Source organism: Octopus bimaculoides, chromosome 10 (genome assembly GCF_001194135.2).
Source record: "Octopus bimaculoides isolate UCB-OBI-ISO-001 chromosome 10, ASM119413v2, whole genome shotgun sequence".
NCBI lineage: Eukaryota > Metazoa > Mollusca > Cephalopoda > Octopoda > Octopodidae > Octopus > Octopus bimaculoides.
The window spans coordinates 3,159,280-3,168,964 of record NC_068990.1 but is presented as its reverse complement, the minus strand read 5'-3'; the positions used below and the strand labels follow the sequence as shown (position 1 = coordinate 3,168,964).

General features: G+C 34.1%; 1 long non-coding RNA gene across 1 annotated transcript in view; it reads left to right on the top strand.

Annotated features, from left to right (window-relative positions):
- Nucleotides 1-8,706: 8,706 nt before the first annotated feature.
- Nucleotides 8,707-9,685, top strand: part of LOC106871020 (uncharacterized) — a 250,799-nt gene continuing 249,820 nt past the window's right edge. Inside the window, exon 1 of the long non-coding RNA XR_008264967.1 lies at nucleotides 8,707-8,789. This is a non-coding gene — a long non-coding RNA (uncharacterized LOC106871020). The remainder of the gene's footprint in view (nucleotides 8,790-9,685) is intronic.

The following is a 9,685-nucleotide window of genomic DNA, read 5'->3' as shown; positions in this document are numbered from 1 at the left end:
ATATATATATATATATATAAGTACGTATATATGTATGTACATACATACATACATAGATACATACATACACACATACATACATTCATATAACATCCTAAAGAGAAGGACTCTCAAGTTATAGAGCAGTAGAGAATATAGATAAAGATAAATATGGCCGAGGTTGCCGTTGTTGTTGTTATTGTTTTTATTACTGGCAATGGTGCTATTGCTGCTTTTGCTTGGGATCCTGCTGGTGCTGTTGGCATTTTCAATCCTGCTCCTGTAGTTGTCATTGAGAAAGATGCTGTTGTGCTTCTGCTACTAGGATCGACTATCACCTTATATTCATAGACGATTGCCTTGGTTTTGCAATGGACTACATCTGGGCATCTGTTGCATGCACCCCCCGGTCATGGCCTAGGGGTTTTGACTAGAACTGGGGTCGTATCTAAAAGTGACGATTAGGTTGTGTCTGTTGAAAATGCGTGCAACAACAACATCAACGGCCTTATCCTCCACACAAATAGCAGCAGAAACATTGCCAATGATAACAATAACAATATCGATAACATCACCCACCACGATAGCACCGATAACAGCACCAGGAAACACCAACGGCTATAGCCATAACTCGAGCAACAACGCCACCATCAAAAGTGTCCCCAACGCCAATGTTAGCGCCACCGGCGCCAGCACCAGTGTCAACGCCATCTCCTACAATGCCAATACCAACAACACCAGCACCAACAGGTTCCCTCGACTCGTGGTACAACCTTAACTTCAGGACAGAGGTCTTCAGACCCTGCTTGCACTTCAAGAAATTCCTGCAGGCATCCTGGGATCCACACACCCACATGGTCAATTACTAGCTGTCAAAGGGGTACAATTTCTTATTGTTGACATAGAGTAATGGAGTTTTTTCCTCTTCCATTTTGTAGAGAAGCTACTTCCCAGAGAGGCCATAGGCCAATGGGTTTTACAGACTGAAGGATAGCTGTAAAGCTAAGAACTTTATGGACGTGAAACTTAGAATAATCCATAGATTGGCTCTATCTATCTATCTATCTATCTATCTATCTATCTATCTATCTATCTATCTATCTATCTATCTATCTATCCACATATATATGTATATATGCATGTATGTATATCAATATGTATACATCTATTTATCGTTATATGTATACCTAAGCGTAAATATATGTATATACATATGTGTGTTATACGTTTGTATACTGTGAAATATTACTGCCCAAAGGGATATATATATATATATATATATATATATATTCCTATGCATGTGTACGCATAATTTTATATGACTACATAAGTATTATCAGAGATCAATTTAATGCCGAACGAAGGCTAAACAGAAACAATATTTGTGATTCGTATATTCACGTTCTTTGGTTTCATTAGATGTTGTCACTGAACCTCATTTCATGCAGCGTTCTAACACGGTTATCTCATTACATTATAGAATTTCCAGAGGTAATGACAATATATTGGCTTATACTTAGTGCTACGTGTTCTAATTGATTTCTCAATGCGATTTGGAATGTTTCATGTATTTCCCGTTGGTTTCCATTGTTCTTTGTCTATAATGAAAACTTTATCACATAGTGACATATTATTGCCAATTTCACGCCATTTATGCTTTGTAATATCCGACTTTGTCGTTTCACCTCTGATACGCGCATTATAATGTTATGCGGAATCTAATCTTAGGAGGCTTATTTATTTACTATTTATGAATACATATAAAAGAACAAATAAAGGAGGGCTTCTGATGAAGCTCGGAGGTTGAATCTTGACGGAAGAGATGTTAATATTTGATAAAGTATAAAAGAAACATTTCCCCCATTATTTCCCATAATATGTAATCTCAGAAATGTAAATCAGCAGTTCAAATAGATTTTTTGGAATTACTTAAGCTACACATCCTTCAAAAAATAATATGAGTATGATGTGAATCCGCAGTGACTCAAATACCAACTTTTAAAATATATGTGACATTTTATTGTTTCTAGCAGAAGGCTATTGAGTAGATGAGATATTGCAGAGAATCAATGAATTCATGTGCTTGATTACAACTGTCGATAATTGACATTCAAATTTGCATTCATGAATAATTGTTCAAGTTTTGAAACAAGGCCGGTGGTGCTAGTGTATAGCGGATAGTCTATTGTATGAAGCCCACTTGTTAGTTGGTTGTTCATTTTATCTATTCCGGAAGGATGAACGGCTAAGTTGACTTCAGCCTGATTTAAACAATCATAATATACTGTCTTTTTTTAAAAACAAATGGCACGTTTTATAAAATTCTTTAAACACTATGACTAAATAGGATAAAGAAGAATATGCAAATATCCGGAGGAAACGAAGAATGTTTATTTGAATATGAATGCCTTGAAACCAGCATCCTAGTATTTCTATTAACATACCAGTCAATAGTGGAATATCATTTTTATGTAAATATAGATACTGCGTTTTCCGAATGTATATATATTTACTTCTTATTCATCAAATTGTGGAATGCGTTAATTTAATGTATCTAATTTAAGGCGGCGAGTTTGCAGAAACGTTAGAACGCCGAGCGAAATGCTTAGCGATTTTGCTACTGGTGATTAATACTGTGATGTATTTTGCTTAAAGGTTAGTGTTGGAATTTTTGTTGTTGCATTCTTTTCTTTGTGTTATTAAAAATACCGGAATAAGTGTGGCAAAAGGAGTGAACTTTTATTCCCCTCTGTGAGGGGGGAATTATCCATTTCTGTGGCGTCTTTCCACAATGTATTTTGTTGAAAATGAATACTTCCTCTGTAGAGGGAAAAAAACTGTGAAAAAAACTGTTAAATAGTAAGTATGCCGACGGCAGAAAGACTTGTCCAACCGGCAAAAAAGATTAATTTTGGAGGGGCTGGAGTGAAAAAAGAAAAACTATGTATTGAGAAAAATGAACTAATGAGTGCGCCAAAACTGGTTTTCGAAGGAAGAATACGACGTAAAAGCCACTCACCCGAGTAAAATTATAGAAGAAATGACAAAAAAAAGAAAAAAGAAAAAGTCATATTTAAAACCTTTGTTGTAAAGGAAAATAAACTAGACAAAGCACCAAAAGAAGCTATAGAAAAATGCCTTCAGCCGATCTGGCAGGACATAGAATACCTGACCAGAGGCAAACCGTTTGCCACGGTAGCAGTGTATTTCAAAAGTGAAGAGAAAGCAAAAACACATCCAATGCAACCTTTGAGAACCACGGACATCAGGTTGCTGCCAACATACTTAGGCAGGCGCATGTCAAGGATCACGATAGAAGAGATGCCGACAGAAATAAACATATCATGGCTACTCCCAGCCCTACTAATAGGGATAGAAGAAAAAATAACTATACTAGAGGCCTCAAAAATACACCAGTAAAACTGGAAGGGGAAAGGCCTCGAGGCCATTATCCAAGCGGCGCCATAGACCATGGTAAAGATCGTAGAGAACATACACTTCGGAGAAGAAACCACCGTGCGGGTAATGGTGGAGGGGAGAAGACCTCGGTGCTTCGAAAGTGGAGAGAAAGGCCACATTTGTGAAAACTGTCCTACCCGTAAGATGGAGATGCCCCCCCCCCCAAAAAAAGGATGCAGAAGAGACAGACACAGAAGACCGACCAGCACCAAAATAAACACCAATATCCCCTCCTTCCAACACTGGTAACCTCATAGCCCTGATATTTCACCCCTACAATTCCCATCCTCCCCTAGTGGGCAATAGAGAAATAAGAAACGTTAGCACGCCGGGTGAAATGCTTAGCGGTATTTCGTCTGTCTTTACGTTCGACTTTCCCTTTCGGGATCGATAAATTAGGTATCAGTTGCGTAGTGGAGTGGATCTAATCGACTGGTCCCAATCCCCCAAAATTCTCCGACTTTAAAATTATATGTTTAAATATATAATAGTTTTAAATACTCAATGTATATTTTAGCGTTATTTAGTCATTCAGCCATTAAATTATCAACAAGATTTCTGAATAAATAAGTTTTATAACTCATTGATATCGGAATTATTAAGGACTGATCACTTCCCGAATTGATACGGCGTTCATATATCATATAACAATTATCCGAGAGGAGATGTTGCTTGAAATCATTGTAACCTCTCGTAAGCAATTTCACTGGAAAAAAAAAAAAAAAAGATTTTTAACCGATATATTTTTGTTTGTATATATAAAATAACTAAATTTGGAGGGTAAGAAAAAAGAGCAGACTTTATACGCAAGATTGTATCACAATAGAATAAAATTGGACTTGATTTATTACATTGCTGATACACAAGCGATTTCTAAAGAAAACATAAAATGTCCATCAATATATGTCAGATATTCATTATATGTTATCAGGGGTCTGTTGAAAGCACGAAAGAAATTTTGCTAAAAATGAAAATGATAACAGAAACTAAATAACATTCCTGTCACAATTGACATGGTTGAGAATTCAACATGAAATATAGATGGACAAAACTAAATACTGCTAAGCAACTAATGCGTTGGTCTTCTTTCTGCCACTCACAAACATTGTATTTTCTAAAATACTCATAAAACGACACAGTTTTTTTATCACTTGAGAATGAAGTGCTTATTAACACTTATATCAACCTGTAAAAAAATGATCGATACTTATTTTAGCGATCCCAGAAGGATAAATAGCAAAATGAACGTGGATGAGGTTAGAACTGAGAGAAAATTATCGAAACTTTTTGCCGCCAGGTATTTTGGGTATTATATGTAGGATAACAGATTAGTTTTAAAATGTTTGGGAAAAGTTATAGTCGAACAAAATATTTTACTTCGATGGAAAAGAATGAAAATCAAAACCGACTACGTTTTGGATTTGATCTTAGAATGTAAAATATCGTAACTAAAAACCGCATTGTATCCCACCACCACTGCCATCTACATACCTGTACCTCTCTGACGCGATTAATAGCGACTTCTTACATTTGCAAAAGAAATAGCCAAGTAGAAGAAGACTAGAAGCAAACAGGATGAATGAAAGACAAAACTTAAACCAAACAATAAAATAAATCGGAAGAAATATTTTTTGGGATCTACGTTTTGCCAATAACAATAAGCAACTTCCTTTTCATCGATATTTTCGCTTAACGTATTTTAATCGATAGAATTACCTTTTTAGTGTATTTCTTCCCGAGAATCAAACGCAAGATGTAGGTGGGTAGAAGTAAATACATTTTAGCAACTAATGAATTTCCTTTCTGATTTTGTCTCTTCGGGAAGGCGCGTAGTCAAGTAGTCAGTACTTGACTAGCAAGTAGTGACTACTTGACTTGAATGATCCACTCATCATCATAACTTTAATTCCTGCACCGGAATCCGCGTTGTATCATTTAGCAAAGCCTCTCATTTCATGTTGCATATGTAAATGAGTACCAGATGGGTGCTGGAACAGTTTTCTCTTCATTCAGTCGACAGATGATGGATATAGTGCAGGGTCAAGGGCGGGGTTGGGTTACATGCGGAGGCGTATACGCCTGCTTGTGTCTACATATGTACATAAAACACGCTTACGATCCATGTCCAAAATAAATATACACAAATAAACATTAAAAAAATAAACATTTGTATATGATAGAGAAAATTGTATTCAAAGAGGAAACATGAGACTGGTCACGATTTTCTAAACTTTGTCAATTTTTTTTAACAGTTTTGAAACATACGGTGTTTTTGAATGTGTAGCCAAAAACACCAAAGTTTTTTCTGTTGAGATTGAAATTGATGGATACATCTACTTTATTAGTAAGTTAAACTAAATATATTATATAGTTTTGGATTATATCTACTGAAAAACGAAAACGTTTGTTTCATCGGACCGATGGATCGGCCTTAAATTTCTTACAGCTTGTATCACTTAGGCCGAGCAATCAGCCCGGGCGTCACAAGAGGGGTAACATCACAACCTCATTTTTTTAAAGAGAAGAATATAATTGATAAAATAGGTCTAAATAGATTCTATCGCAAATGAATTGTGAAATTTACCAAAAAGACACATGATTAGAGATTTCCTCGATCAGATTTGACCAGGAAAAATTAAATTCAATTGATTTCTCAATTGCGACTTTTATTTTAATTTATATATATCGTTGGCTCAGTTTGACCACTCTCGTAAATATTCTTTTAGAAGCATTAAATTTTTCGGATTAAATTTTGAAAAAATATCCCCTGGACGACTATAAACTAATCTATTATCACTAGCAATTTATCAAAATATTCAATGGTCTTAAGCACTTTCTCTCTGACGTCGTCATTAATACAATTGCATTGTATTTAACGATTTCCTGCCTGACTGAATTTATATGAAACCCACCGGTTGCATTTCATATATACTGATTTCTTTTCACTTGGCCAAATGCCAAGATTTAAAGGGAGGAACATTTTCCATTCAGTAGATCTCAATATACTATTATCTTGAAGGGTAGATGGAAATTTGATTTATTGATTAGAAAAGAAACGTACAAAAGTTATATGATAATCTAAAGCATGGTGAATTGTCTAGTTATCCCTTATTTCGAAAATATTTTGGAATAATTAATTGTTTTCTACAAATCCAGATTAAATATATCAAATTTTCTAATAGTTTCACTTTTTTCTCTGTTTTGAAATTTAGTGATTTCTAAATATTTAATCTTCCTTGAGCTATGGTATTGCTTCTCTAACGACAGCTAATTTATTGGTTAAATGCATTCATTGTCGTAATAGTTTAAAATACCTTTACTATTTCTATTCATTTCTGTGACTCTCATTCTTGTGAATGTATTACAAATCTTGATCATGAAGATATATTTTAATAAACACCACCTAATCTGGCTAATCTTCCATAGTTAGATATTGCTAAATTATGTTATATTTTCTATACATTATCTTTTACTATTCTGTAGAGTGAAATTAGATTAAATGTCCTATATTGTTACAAAAAAGTGTGCTACAAGAATGTGGGAAATGATTAAAAAGTAGAAGCGATGAATGGGAACATGTAAGGTTGTGAGCTGGCAGAAACGTTAGTATGCCGGGCGAAATGCTTAGTGGTATTTCGTCTGTTTTTACGTTCTGAGTTAAATTCCTCCATGGTCGACTTTGCCTTTCATCCTTTCGGGTTCGATAAATTAAATACCAGTTGCGTATTGGGGTCGATATAATCGACTGGCGCCCTCTCCGAAAAATTGGGGCCTTGTGCCTAGAGTAGAAAAGTAGAAAAGAGATGGGAATATGTATATAACTAAGAATAGAACACCTGAAGACAAGAAGAGAATCGGCACGATCTGAATATTGTTAAAGAATAGAAACTAGAAACAATTTTGTAATCAAAGTCTACTTAACTTTTAGAATAACTTTTTATGATTATTTACAGAAACTTTGTATCAACATGTTTAGTAAGTTGATGTTCAATGAAAAATATAAAACAAAATAATTTATATGAAAATAAATTTTCCAATTCACTGCATCAGAAAATAAAGAAATGTATTAACAGTGATTCAACAATATTTCTTTTTGGGTTTCAAATATCTATGGTGTTAATCTGTTATTGCCATGAAAAAAAATTACATCTAAATACATATTCATTTCACCAGACAGATTATGGTTTATCAAACTGTACTCAACGAACAGCAAAGAAAATAAAACTTGAATCTTTCACAATTTCAGTTATTTTGTTATTCATTTATTACAAGATAGAAATTTTCAGAAAAATCTAGTCAAAACATGCATTGTTGAAAGCAAGTAATATTTTCGGTAGAAAAGAAGTTTAAAGATAAAATCTTAGTTGAAGTATGAAATATCTATTTCTCATTCGCTCGTGGTCTACTTGTTAAGGGTGTTGATCTGTCGATTGTGGGTTCGATTGCCGGATTGGGAGGCGTGTTAAGTTCCTTTTAAGGCGGTACTGCATGTAAATTTGAGATTTAACTCTTTTTTCTAACGGATCAATCTACAACATAAATACTTCCTTAATGGCTCGCATGGTGACTGAATGGTGGTGAAATGATTGGATACTGGATGTCGTCTAACACTCTATGGCCAAACATGAACACTGAAATAAGATTTGACGATCAGCAATAAACGATTGATTTCCTGATACAAATTATATTTCATATATGCACAACTAATTTGACAAGTAAAAATATTTCTTCATCTCACTACCAAAATCCGATGAGATGAGGAAACATCTTAATAAACAATTAACTATTTACGTTCAACAGTGAATTATAACGAGAAAGTGAGTAACTAGTCTTACTATTTCAAACAAATTTCGTCTTACGATTTCAACAAAATAGCTAAAACATCATTATATAAAAAGATGGAGAGAAAAACATGTCTTTTATTATCTCCAATTCTAACACTAAGTTCTCTCTTTCTCTCCACCCCCCACGTCTCTTTCTCTCCCTTCTTCAATACTAATCTTTCTTTCGGTATTATTTTTCTTAAACGAAACGCCAAGTAAGGTATTTCGAAATTACGTACTAATATCAGTCACCACTTTGTATGGCTTTTCAATTTAGATGAAACCATCAAATTGCAAAATTCATAACGAAGTAATTCCAATTCGTGCTCACTGATTTGTAATGCGTGCCAGCTATTACAATATTTGAAAAAGGTCAAATAATATGGGTGAGCGATATGCCGATTATATCAAGCCTAGTAACTAACTGGTATTTGTTGTTTTTCTTTAGATTCATGTGAGTTTTGGAAGAGTTGACCAATGCTAAAATTGTTTTAGCAATGTCCATGTAATCTTTTGAAGCAATGCAATGTAAGTAAAATTTTTCTTTTCTTTCTTCTCTTGTTTTAAACAGAAAGATGTTATTCGAGGAAAATTTAGCTGATATTTTTATATTGTCGAGTGACTACGGAGAAGCTTCAGCGTTGGTCTGTAACTCGTATTCAGTTTACCGATGCCAATGAAATGAATGTAATATTCGGCATAGAAAAGATTTAAACTCAGAACATACACGTATGCAAATAGGTAATACCATATCCGACACTCGGCAGATTGAATCGCACCACTGTCGTCACACTTGTTGTGATTGAACATAATAGATATTTAGTACATAGGGGATCAGTGGTCATTTTCATGTAGGACACATCAAAAAGAATAGTATATTCTAAAGCAATACTGTACACCTTCACAGCGCCTGAGGCAAAGACCAGATTATATATGTCTGTATAAACATAGTTAACAAATTGATCCAAAGAAGATTCTAATATCTTAAAAGAACAAAGGACTATCAAAATACATAGGTTACATATATTATCATATCATAATATGCTGTTATATAAGCTAAGATTCGTGTTGACAGGCTTTAGACGATTACCGTATGCAAAGTAGTATTTCCAATTCTCAATAGTTCCTGCATTTTTGAAGTATTTAAATTAGCTAGCTGCTTGTTTCTCTGGAAGTTGCCACATTGATGTAGAAACCTGTAACGGGAATGCGATAAGTTTCAAGAACCGATTAGCACTGTTCATAATCGTTTTCGATCTTCTACGAAGAAATAATTAAATCTGACCTGTTTATATATCTACTACTCAGGTCGCATATATATATATATATATATATATAATATTCCACTCATTTACGGCTGTTTCATAATTTTCTTAGTTATATAATAGATCATTCGCACTTAAATGAAATATATATATATATAT